The following is a 13,217-nucleotide window of genomic DNA, read 5'->3' as shown; positions in this document are numbered from 1 at the left end:
TTTGGTGGGTAGGAATGTATTAAGGGGAGGAGTCAAGTGGATGGTTCTAATATGAGAAAGATATGGTTGATCTTGGTAATCATTCAAGGCCATCAAAATTGAATCTTGATGTCTTTGTAGTTAGTTGTCGTAGATTTGTGGTGGGATTCGCTAGTTAATTATTTCCTAATGGTCTTAAGGTGATGGATATGTTGGATTTGATTTTAAAAGATTTGGAATTTGGAAATCGCGTAGAGCAGGGCCGTTAGAAAGGAAGTTGGCGTGATGAACAATTGATCCTTAGAGTTTAGTCATGAAAATTGATGTGTAGCTAAGTTATAATTTTTCAAGTTTGGGGATGATGTCAGATCAAGGTTCTTGTATGTCCTATGGATTGTGTCAAAGGATGATCTTTTCAGGTTTGGAAAATCTCAAGTTGATATGGTTGTATTTCAGGTTTTTGGAGTGCAAAAGGGGAGTACAAAGAGGTAGGGTGAAGGGACCGAGCAAAAATTAGGTACTAACAGCCGTCAAGGTCTTCTTGGAAGAATGTGATTGACAAGTTTTCCTTTTCGTGTGCAGATGGTTTCCTTCTCGGTCAGCCTTTGTGACAAGGTGGAGGTGCTAATCCAGCAACTTTGGTAGGCATAAGAGGAGATCAAGCGCCTAAGGCAACAGTCAATTGAGGTGTAGTTTGGCTGGAAGGTGGATGAGGGTTGGGTCCTCGATGAGTACGAACATTTTAAGAAGGTCGAGGTTGAGGTGGCAACCAAAAGGGAGCTCATGAAGGAGCTAAAATCCTCCTTGGTGTCAATGGAGCAACAATTGGAGAAGTTGGCCACGAAGGCGATTGAAAAGTACTAGACCTAGAAAGAGCACAGTGCAGACCGAGCTTCCTTTGCCTCCCAAGCTTACCTAGAGGGATTTGATGATTGCAAGGTCTAATTGTCGAAGATTCTACCGAGCTTCAACGTCGATCAACTGGACCTGTTCCCACTGATGCTCAATAGTCAATGGATATATTGGGGATGTGGAGGACCTGACCACCCACGCCACTACCATTGGGGGGGACCACTGAAGCCGATGCTCAAACCGAAGGGGACTAATAGAGGATTTCCTTTATTTGGGCCTGCATGACCCTTAAAAACTTTTTTTTTGTAAGGGGATGATGCTTCCCCCATAAGAAGCTTTTTTTTTTTTTGTAAAGAAACTTGAGTTTCTTGTCAAAAGATACTCTTTTTTTCTTTCTTCTTTTGTATGAGGGGTCAATGCCTCCCCTTGAAGAGGCATTTTCGTAAAAAAACTTGCAATTCTCAATAAAATATCTCTTTTTTGCGAAAATGATCTTTACTTAGCCAATATAAGTTGCCAAGGTCACGAAACTTCTTGCCTTAGGGAAAAAGGAGGGTGATTGTGTTAGTCAGGAACATGACCTTTTTCTCAATGCATTCTTCCTTAAGGACTTAAAAAAATTCCCTTTACTTAGTGTGTCATTTCACAAGGGCTTTGTAGCCAATGTCGCAAGCAATTGCCTTAATGGAGAAGTGTTGTGTTTTCAGTGTGTCATTCATCATGTTTTTATTAAGTGAGCAGCCGATGCCAATTCTTTGGCCTTCACAAAGACTCTCTTCTCTTAGGATATTTGAGGTCGAGGATGGGGTTGTGAGCCACTTATCGACAATCGTCGAGGTCCCAGAAGTTCTTACCTTAGCTAAAAAAGGACAATGAACAACTAGGTGTATTGCTCGCAAAATGTCGTATGCCTTGGGCCGACGTCTAGTTTGAGCGTATAACCTTAAGGAAGGTTGTATGTTACGGTCGGTCAGCCGAGGGGTCTTAGAAATTGGAGGGGACGAAAACGCTTACACAAAGAAAGATTTGATCGATGTGAGAGGAACTTGCGCTTTTCATTCACAAATTTCCACTAACACACTTACACTTCTATTGATAGTACATCCAAAGATTTTCAGAGTTCCAGGTATGAGGCACTGGTCTTCCACCCATATATTCTACCCAAAAGGTGTTGGGTCCTACTACTTGTTTGATTCTGTAGGGCCCTTCCTAATTTAGGCCAAGCTTTCCGATGTTGAGCTCAAGAATCATGACCTTTCTGAGGATGAGGTCACCTTCCTTGAAGTGTCGTTCTCTATCTTGGAAATTATAGTATCTTGCAACTCTTTGCTGGTAGGCTGTGACCCTGATTTGGGCTTGCTCTCAGACACCTTCCAACAGGTCAAGGTTATTCCTTAACTCTTCACAGTTCTCAACTTACTGGTATGTCTCGATTCGAAGTGTAGGTTGGCCAATCTCTATTGGGATGACAACTTCTATCCCATATGTCATGTTGAAGGGAGTTTCACCCGTGGTAGTCCGAGGTGTCATTAGGTACATCTATAAAATGTTGTACAACTTGTTTGCCCAAAGCCCTTTAGCTTTGTCTAACCTTGTTTTCAATCCATCTAGGATTGTCCTATTAGTAACCTCGGCTAGCCTATTAGTTTGAGGATAGCTAACCAACTTATACTACTGCCTTATTCCTAAGCTTCCACATCATTGTCCAAACTTGGAGTCATCAAACTGTTGGTTATTGTTGGTGACAAACATGTATGGGATGCCAAATCAACAAATGATATTCTTCCTGAAGAAGCTCTGAATTTTCATAATTGTAATGGTTGCCAAGGCTTTGGCTTCGACCCATTTATTGAAGTAGTATAGTGCCACAATAAGGTGTCTGCTATTCCTTATGGCCATAAGGAAAGGTCCAAGGAGGTCCATTCCCCATTTTACAAAGGGCCAAGGGCTACTGAGGGCTGAAAGGGTCGTTGCAGGCCAATGGAGGATGTTGGAGTGCCTTTGGCATTGATCGCACTTCTGTATCAACTCAATAGAGTCCTTTTAGACGGTCAGCCAAAAATATCATTGCCTAAGTGATTTCTGAGCTAGGGCCCTGCCCCCATATGATCTTCATAGATGCCCTCGTAAATTTCTCTTAGCACATACTCACATTCCTCACGGCGGAGGCATTTGAGATAGGGTAGGGTGAAGGATCTTCTATACAGCTTGCCTTCAAGTATGGTGTACCATGCTGACTACTATCGGGCTCTCATTGCCTCATTCTTGTTGGATGGCAATTGCTCATGTTGCAAGTAGGCAAGAATGGGATTCATCCAACAAGGTTTAGCTTGGACGGGATACACTTACATCTCTTCAATGCTGGGGTGTGTTAAGTTTTCGATGTGCACAGTGTGACTGAGAGTCAATCCCGAATAGCTTGCAAGTTTTAGTAGGGCGTTGGCTCGTGCTTGGCTCTGAGGTCTTTTGCAAGTTAGAGGCTAGTGAGCAAGGCCCCGTACTTGGCTTCGTTGTTGGAAGCAGAGAAATTGAACCGCTATGCATACTCTTATCTTATTATCATCCGGGGTGAGAATTATGAGGCCGAATCTGCTTCCTTTGGCGTAGGAGGATCCATCTATAAACTAGGTCCAGGTTGGCAGAGGCTCCTCCTCATTCTTAGGGGCTTGGCTACAGTTGTGGCTAAATATGCATTCAACCAAGAAGTCTACCAATGCTTGTGCCTTTATTGCAGGCCTCAATTGGTAGTGTAGGTCGAACTCTGATAGTTTGATATCCCACTTGGTTACCCGACCCGAGGTCTTAGGCTTCGAGAGTACCAATTTGAGGGGTTGGTTGGTCAACACTGAGATGTTGTGGGCTTCAAAGTAAGGCCTCAGCTTCCTGGACGAGACCACTAGCACAAAGGCTATTTTTTCTACTTCTAGGTATCTGGTCTCGGCCTCACGAAAGACCTTGCTGACCTAATATACCGACCTCTGAATTCCATTGTCTTCCCGAACCAACACCGAGTTGATTGTCTCATTTCCAGTTGAGAGGTACAAGAATAAGGTTTCTCGCGAGATGGGTTGCATGAGCAATGGTGGCGACGCAATGCATGACTTTAATTCTTCAAAGGCTTTCTGTAGTCTTTTGTTCATTGGAAGTCCTTTAGTTTCTTGGTGGCCCGAAAGAAGGGTATGCACTGGTCAGCCAACTTGGACATGAATCGATTGAGGCCTACGACCCATTCGATGAGCCTCTAGGTTTCTTTAATTGACCGAGGGGGCTCCATGTCCAATATGGTTAGTATCTTTTCAAGGTTGGCCTCTATGCCTCGTTAGGTGACTACAAAACCCAGGAATTTTCCCGTGGTGACCCCAAAGGTGCATTTAATGGAATTCAACTTCATGTTGTATTTCCTCAGTACCCTAAATGTCTCACCGATGTCTGAGGTGTGCTGGCTAGCCCTGAGACCCTTCACAACAATGTCATCGATGTAAGCCTCAACGTTCATCACTTTCTAGTCTTTGAAAATCTTGTTCACCAGTCTTTAGTAAGTGGCCTCGACGTTCTTTAGTCCAAATGGCATCACCTTGTAGCAGTAGGTAGCATGTTTGGTGATGAATGGGGTCTTCTATTAGGATGCATTTTTATCTGGTTATAGCCAGAGAAGGCGTTCATGAAGCTTAGTAGCTCATACCCCATCGAGGCTTCGACAAGGTGATCAATCCTTAGTAAAGGAAAATCGTCTTTAGGGCAGACCTTGTTGATATCTATGAAGTCAATGCATATGCGCCATTTTCCATTAGCTTTCTTAACCATGATCACGTTAGATAGCTATTTAGGGTAGTGCACCTCTCTTATGAAGCTAGCATCAAGTAGCTTGTCCACCTCTTCTTCGATGGCATTCCAACACTTTGGTGTAAAGTCCCTATTCTTTTATTGAACCGGCCTACAGCTCGGGTCCACACTCAACCTGTGAGTAATGACTGAGGGGTCAATTCTTGGCATATCAGTGGTAGACCAAGAAAATACATTGGTGTTGTCTTTGAGGAAGCTTACCAATTCTGAAAGTGTGTCCTAAGGGAGGCGAAACTCGACTCATATTGTTTTCTCAAGCTCGGCCTCGTCTAGGGGAACCGAGATGAGGTCATCTACCAGTTGGCCTCGACTGGATGGTTCATCATTGAGGTCAAGTCCTTCAAGTGGTAGGGATTCCTTGTTCTTGCCTTTTAGCGTCATAGCGTAACACTATTTGATAGTTTGCTGGTTTCTCCTAACTACCCCTACACCATGCTCTGCGAAGAACTTCATGGCAAAGTGGTAAGACAAAATAACCACCTTAGGTGCGTAAAGGGCCAACCTCCCCATGATGGCGTTGTAAGATGAGCCTATCTTCATGACCAAGAACTTAATCATCCGAGTGACGTGCCAAGGTTCGACCCTTATGGCCATGTTTGGTTCAATTTTCATTCTTTCTCATTCTTACCCAAGATGAAATTCTAAAATGGAAAAGAATTGGTAAAAATAGGTAGAATGATAAAATATTGCTATGAACCAAACACTTTTTTCCTAAAAATGAATTCTTTTCATACCGACAAATGTCCTATGTTGCTCATTTTCATTCTTCAAAAAAAAAAAATTGTGTCGGTATTCACAAACCGCTAGCCAAGGTCTCCAACAATCAATGTTTACCACTTGGCATAGATGTTTTGTAAAAGTGCTTTTGCAAAAAGTGCTTTAACAAAGTACTTTTGCAAAAGTGCTTTAATAAAAGTACTTCCATAAAAGTGCTTTTATAAAAGTATTCCTAAAAGTGCTTTTGTAAAAGTACTTTCGTAAAAGTGCTTTCATAAATGTGCTTCCATAAAAGTATTTTTTTTAAATACTTTGGTAAAAGTCCTTTTATAAAAGTACTTTTATAAAAGTACTTCCCTAAAAATATTTTTGCAAAAGTACTTCCATAAAAGTGCTTTCATAAAAGTACTTTCATAAAAGTGCTTCCATAAAAGTGCTTTCGTAAAAGTACTCCCATAAAGTACTTTTGTAAAAGTACCTTCCAGATTTTGGAGGCGTTTGTTAGATTCGGCCTCCTCGAAAGTGATGTACCTTTGGACCTTCTTTAAGAACTCGACTTTAGACTTGGGTGGAGTCATGGAAATGGACCAGTTAAGGGGGGCCAGGCAACATGTCACTAATGGCTGCAGCCATGGAGACCAAGGGGTCGAGGTCTTTGAACTCGAGTTCTTCCTAGTTGAACCTCTTCATATACGCCCGTAGCCTTCCCTTGGGCTTCTACTTGATGAACATTTGGGAGATGACAGTTTTCAAGCATTGTTGGCTACTTACAAAGTGATCTAGGAAGGTCTACGAATTGGTCCCAAGAGCCGATAGAGTGTGGAGGCAATGTCGAGAATCATCAGCATGCTTCTCCCTTGAATGCAGCCTGGAAGGCTCAACATATAAGGGTGTCAAAGTATCCAGGTAGGAGCATGAGGCCTCGGAAGCTTTCTAGGTGGCCCTCAGGGTATGTACTCCCATCATAGGTCTCATGCGTCGGTGCCTTGAAATTCGACAGGAGGGGCTTGGAGGTGATGGAATCCACGAAGGCCTTCATCCAGCTAAATGAGGCATGGCAACTGGTGGTGGCATCACCTCGTCCCTCCTTTATCTACCAAAGTTGATCCTAAATGGCACCAATATGTGCCTAAATATCTCCAAAGCATTAGTCGATGTATGGCATCATTGCTTCGGCCTAGTCTTGGTTTTCTTTCATGTGGAATGGGCTGACCCTATTCCCAGAGTGCTCGGACGCCAACAGGTCCTGAGCCTTGTAGGCATGGCGATCATTGAGGAGGTCACAAAGGTCAAAAATTGGCAAGGGAGAGGCGCGCCGGCCTCCCGCCCCTAGAGAGGGATTGTAGTGACCTAAGCGTCTGCCGTTGTCCCGGCTAGTCGTCGCGCAACAATGACGATGGTCGTGGTTCCTGAGCTTGGCATGGGACCCTATGGGGTCTTTCCCTCAGCTAGTGAGCCAAGGGGTCTTAGAATGGGGCTTGCTAGCCCGCCAACTGCTACTATTAGATTTCAAGGGGTTGGCCCCTCTAGGCCGCCCAAGCACTGACTTAACGGGGGTATGGGCAGATCGCCCGGCATGTTGTTAGTGGCTTTCGACAGGGCAGTCACTCTGTGGGTGGCCTCCTGCCAAACACCTTATATCATCCAACCGCTAGGCCAAGTTGTCTAGCCTGTTTATGACCAACTCGAACTGGTAATCAATCGTGACTAAGTTCTGAACGTTAGGAATGGTGTCTTTCTTGTCAGCCATTTCAGAAACACTAGTTTATTAGGTTAAATTTGTTTTCTTAGAATAATTTTTTTTTTTAAACGGTTCCCATAGACGGTGCCAATTGTTGTTGCCAAATATAGAGCCAAGGGCAACAACTATTGTTCTAGTGTTTGAGGCCGACGGATCCAACTTATTGAGACAAAGAAAATGTTAGAGGCCCTAGGAGTTATCTCTGGGGTGAAGACTCCAACGATCACGTTAACCGAGGGCTGTGAGGGGTTGGACTAAGCAAGTAAGGAAACTTGGAACTTAAGACTCCGTGTGTGTGTGTGTGTGTTTATCTCAATGTAGGAGCCCCTTTTATAGTCGTAGTTGCCTTAGTAGAAGAGCATTTGGGAGTAGTCGATGGTGGTTGATAGTAGTTGCTGATGGATGGATAGGATGCATCCAACCACTGCTATGTGTCAAGATCCGCAGGTCGGCCAAATATTCCCACATCACATATAATCAATCTACATGGCTGTTTGCACCCGATTTTTTCTTAGTCCACTGCCTGAACCACTAGTTCATCCCAAATCCCCAATCAAACCCTTTTGATCTATCCAAAGCACCCAAAAACCCAAGAAACCCGAATTTCACCATGAGAGCCATCAGATCCACCGTTAAAACTTTTTGATACCAATCCGATGACCTCGATCAACCCCCATTTACACCTCAACCACTAGATCAGACACAACTACCAGACTCAAGACCTTCTAAAACACCTACCTGTGAAATCTCAGCCCAAAATACCTCCATTTATCTTTTAATCGCATCAAGATTTCATTTCAAGGTTTCAGATTGATTGGATTACAAATCTGCCCGATCCGGGCCCAATTGGCTTAATCCAACCTTACCAATCACCTCAAAGTACCAAAAAATCCTACCATGTGAAATTTCATCCAAAACAGACCTTGTTTGCCTCTCAATCACACAAAGATTCCTTTTAGAGGTCCTTAATTTTACCAAATTGAACCCTTTCTATATCTAACCGATCCGGGCCCAATTGGGCCAATATAACTCCACTAATCAACTCAAAATGTCCGAAAATCCCACCCTACAAAATTTTAGCAAAAAAATACCATGTTAACCCTTTCATCCAAAAAGATTCCATTTCGGTCAATCCTATTAGCCCACACACACAAACCTACTCTCTATGGTTAGACCCATCTTGACCCTCCATTTTTTGACCCGAAACCACCCATCATTGACCCAAGAACCCGATTTAACCCCTGGACCCGGTTTAACCCAACTTATTGAAAATTACCAAAAAATCCCCTAAAATTACAAAAATACCCCCCGCACCATTTAAAATAGACTGACCCCTTCATTCGCTCTAAGCAAGAGAAATCGGAAGAACTTGAAGGAGAGTCTTCTCTTCTTCCCCGTTCAAACGAAGACAGCCAGTAGCGGCAATCTTTCCCGCTCCCGGCCATTCACTCTTGATCTCTCTCTAGTGAAACAAATCAAGCAAGAACTATTCATCGTCTTCCACCTCTCAATAGAGGTGGTGAACCAGCGGGAGTCCCTCCCCTCCATCATCTCTCCTTTTCCATTTTGGCATCCTTTATGCTCCTCTCTCTTGCTCCCTCGCTCACTTCCTCCTTCCATTACCTCCCATCAACACCAATCGACCGAATCAACCGAAATCGTGCAAAGCGAGAAAGCTATTGTTCATCGTCTTCCTTCTTCAACGAAAACAGAGAAGCAACGACTGAACAGCTCGAACCAGTTGCAGCAACAAGACATCCCTCCCCATTCTGACTCAGCTCCTCTTGCTCTCACCTCCTTCGTTTTCTATTCCGTTTCATTCTCAGGCTAGAAGATAAACAGTAGCAAATTGAATCAGACTACGGTACCCCCTATTGCATCATTTGAATTTCAGCCAACATCTCAACTCAGGTAAATCTTGTTTTACTTGCAATTCTTCTTTCTTTCTTTGTATTGTTGTATTTTCTCCATTTCTCTACTGCTTTGGGCGATAACAATGAAGCTCTATAGAGTCATCCTCTGCATAAAAAACCAGAAAAAAAAAAGAGAATACATAAAAGAAAAAAGAAGAAAAAAAAGTGAGAATAAAAAGCAAGAAAAAAAAGAAACGTAAACTAAAAGAAAAGGAAAAGAAAAAAATATATGAAAATGAGATTAAAAAAAAGGGAAGAAGAAAGAAGAATACCCTGAGATTAACAAAAAAAAAAAAATCAGATGTTGTATGCTTTGGTTGGGGTAAATGAAGCCTTTACAGGTTCTTGAATGAAGCATGTGTGTTAGTTGTTGTATCTTATATTCTTTCTTAAAGTGAGAATTCAAAAAGAAGAATCTGAGTTTGTTGTAAACTCATGGTAATCCAAATAAACTGCTTAGTGCAAGTGTTTTAATAAGAATAAGTTTTTTCCTCAGTTTTTGACGTGCTTTGGAAGTGTTTTCCTAAATTTTTTATGCATTTCATGATAGAGGTCCACTTTATTTGTATTGTATTGCATTTTGCATTTCCTCCAGCCTAGTTGACTATAGAGGCATTAGCAGCTTTTTCGGTCTTATTTTGCTCGTTCCCGTTTTGATGCAACTGGAGCCTAATAACCAACATTCTTCACACTCAACTCCTTGACATCCACCTTTTTCAATTAATACCATTCGAATATTTGATTAGATAGCCCGTTCATAGTAGCCTACCTTCTACATAGGTGTTCGGTCCACTCCTAGCTTCATGCATACTTCTTTACCTGCCCTGATGTTCACCCCATTTGGTTCTGAACTAGGGGCAGGCCGGTTTTATCATGGTTTTCACATACGTTTAACATTCTGCATATCTCATCTTAGTTGCCTCAAATAAAACCTCCCACTACATTGCCCTTAGCAGTTTTCTCATTCCCTTTAGTTGTCCAAATTCTGATAATAAAAACCGAAAAGAAAAAATAAAGCAAAAAAGAAAAAAAAGGAAAAATAATATAAAAATATTGCCAATCACATTTCTGAACTTGAGAGTTTCCTTAGGATCATGGCATCTAGTTCCAAAAAGGTTAGGACATCCGATTCGGAGTACATCATGTGGTCGAGATCCAAGAATCCTGGGGAATCATACACTGAGACAGGTGATCAGCACCAACATTCAGCAAGCATAGCATTGCCATTGAGCGTAATTACCATCTATAAATATATAGCCAAGTTAAAGCAAGATCTGTAGAAATTAAAGCACATTCAAGCCTCTCTTGCACCAGATTTCAATGAGTTGTGCTTATACCCGGGATTAGAATTGCCAAAAGGTGTTTGATGGAGTGCGATCCGGCTGGTCTTAGCTGTCCGCTGCCTTGCTTTCGAACGAGGTAGCAGGGATCCTGAAACGGGACAGATGGGAAAGTTCCGGGGGGAACCCGGTGTAGAGGCTCCGAAGCTCAAGTTAGAATCTTTCAAAAGCAAGGTAATACCAGATAGCGCAAAGTTTTTGCATACCTCTCTTATCGGGGGGCAGGGGGCTCTTATAGTCGCTTCGCGTACTCGCCCCGAGGCCCTTGTCAGATCGGGTATGATTACTCTGGCGCTTGTCAACTCGGCTGTCGTCCCTTCTGCTGAGACAACCGTCACTGCCTAACCGTCACTGCTTAACCGTCCAACTGGAGATGGCGGCGTCAGTGGCGGTGGCAGGTGGCCGTTTAGAGTGCAGCTGCCAAACGTCAGATCCCAAGTCAGTCAGGCGTGGTACGACTTGTTTGGCTTTGGTGCCTAGATGTGAAGTGCTGAGCGAGGCGGTCTTGAGCTCGGAGGTATCCCGAACTGTAACAAGGTGGGTCAGTTCGGCGAATTCTGTCCTGAGCTGTTACAAGGTGGCAGTTCGGCGAAGTCTACCCCGAGCTGTTACAAGGTAGTTCGGCGAGGTCTATCCTGAGCTGTTACAAGGCGCAGTTCGGCGAAGTCTACCCCGAGCTGTTACAAGGCGGTCAGTTCGGCGAAGTCTACCCCGAGCTGTTACAAGGCGCAGTTCGGCGAAGTCTATCCCGAGCTGTTACAAGGTGGTCAGTTCGGCAAAGTCTACCCCGAGCTGTTACAAGGTGGTAGTTCGGTGAAGTCTACCCCGAGCTGTTACAAGATGGTAGTTCGGCGAAATCTAACCCGAGCTGTTACAAGGTGGGTTAGTTCGGCGGAGTGTGTTCGCCTAGGCTTGACCCCTTTTGCCGAGCTGTCGTTTTTGCCACGTGTCTCATAATAAAGAGGTTGGGCCAAATTTCCCTTCATCAATTGCCCCCCACTCCTTGCGCCGAGGGCCTTGCCATGGTGCAGGGAGTTTTCACGAGGTGGTTGTAGATTTGTCCCGTCCTTCAAACCTTCTCTGTACGAGATGCTTTTGCTAGGGTTTTTTCGGTTTTCGAGAAGGCTGGAAACGTGCCTTACTCAAAAACGCTGGTGGTTGTGACCGTGCGTTTTAAATTTCAAACCAACTCGCGTCGCTGGGATGTGACAACGGGTCATTTCAAAAAGGCACGCCACTGCTGTACGTACACCGTCGACTGTCAGGGAGACGTGCGGCGCGTCAGATTCGAAAAGGCGCGTGTCGAAGCGACGTTGGTTTCAAAAAGACGTGCTGACGTTCCGCTTTTTTTGGAAAGACGTGCGCCAATCACGTCTCGACTTTAAGGGTTGCAAGGTTGGTAAGAACGTGGGCCGTCGGATCGTCTTCAGTCTACACGGTCGATTCTTGGTTACTGTAGCTATAAATAGTGGGGGACCTTGGTTGGTTTGTCACTTCTGCGGTTGTCTATCGAGTTTGCGTCCAACCTTCCAACTCGCGTCGAGGCTGGTTATACAGTCTTCACGGTTCTTTAGCTTGTTCTTCAAACTTTCCGGTGAGTACTTTCTTGAATCTATCTTTTCCCCAATGTCTAGCTTTGATAGCTCAGACGATTCTTCAAGTAGGGCCGACGTAGGTTCCACCAACCGAGCCGTGTCCCCAGACTGCCTCAATGACCCCGAGGTGGAGCTTGAAGACTATGAACTAGTGGGCCGAGTTGCTTCGGGCAGTTTGGCGTCTACCTCCCGCCGAGGTCGGATGCTAGACAGGTTTGGTCCTTCGACCATGACGCCTGAGGGGCTTCAATCCATACTTCTATCCTACAATCTTCCTGGGGGGTACACCTATTTCATTCCTTCGGGTAGCTTTCCTTGGGAACACGGTCCCGATGAGATCGTGATTTTTCGAGAGCAGCTCGCCGCAGGGTTGCGACTTCCTTTCCATCCCCTCCTCGTCGAAGTCATAAACCACTTTGGTGTCACCATTGGCCAGCTTCATCCGAACTCTATACGGAACCTAGTGGGGACGATATCCCTTTTTTGCGAGCAAAATTTCCCCTTGGACTTAGAGATATTCTCCTCTATCTTGATGCTCAAGAGATAGGCGGGTCCTCTTCCTGGGGGGAAACGGGCGTATTACCTTACTCCTCGCCAGGGTTTTAAGCTTCTGCACGATCTCCCTAACAAGGTCCCGGCGTGGAAGCATGACTATTTTGGCGTGCGAAGTGCACAAGGATGGCCCTTTCAGACCGGGTGGGGTGAGGCCGCTCCCGACTCGGGCGTAACTCTTGATAAAGAGACGGTGAAGGGTCTCCGGCAGTGGGCACGGCAAGGCTTAAAGTGCCACCACTACTTAACGGAGGCTAAGCTTTTTGCAACCGGCCTGAGTTCGGGTAGGTTTCTAGCTATGCGGTTTCTTGCATGCTCTGTTCGTTTTTTTCTGATGTCGAACTCGTTCTGCAGGTGTGATGGATGCGGAGAGAACTCGCGGCGGGCGTTTGTTCCAAGGTATGAAGAGGAGGAAGCGGGTCGCCAAGCGAACTCGTACCGAGCTGCCCCTGGATGAGGAGCCCCAAGCCCCAGACCATACGACAGAGGATCTGCCTAGAGAGCCCGAAGTGACTCCACCGGTGCACGAGACTGCCGGGGCGCCTTTCGCTGAAACCACTCATATGGGCGCTCCTGCGTACTCAAGTGCTCCTCACTCCGGGTCTGCTCATACGCGGGCTGGGCCCTCAGGCTCGGGAGCTCAAGGGGAGTTTAGGAGCGTGTTGATGCCGAACTACGCTCTTCA

The 13,217-nt window shown here is 44.9% G+C and overlaps 1 protein-coding gene across 2 annotated transcripts in view; it reads left to right on the top strand.

Annotated features, from left to right (window-relative positions):
- The first annotated feature begins 8,479 nt into the window (after positions 1–8,479).
- The window catches only part of LOC148880497 (actin-related protein 2/3 complex subunit 5A-like), a 35,735-nt gene continuing 30,997 nt past the window's right edge, over positions 8,480–13,217 (top strand). For both annotated transcript variants that reach the window (XM_088962411.1, XM_088962410.1), the window contains exon 1: positions 8,480–9,043. The gene's annotated coding sequence lies outside the window, so the exon portion shown is untranslated. The remainder of the gene's footprint in view (positions 9,044–13,217) is intronic.

This window comes from Nelumbo lutea, chromosome 1, assembly GCF_056320005.1.
Source record: "Nelumbo lutea isolate HS-2025 chromosome 1, American lotus-T2T, whole genome shotgun sequence".
In the NCBI taxonomy this organism is placed as follows: Eukaryota; Viridiplantae; Streptophyta; class Magnoliopsida; order Proteales; family Nelumbonaceae; genus Nelumbo; species Nelumbo lutea.
This window is presented reverse-complemented; position numbering and strand designations above follow the sequence as displayed.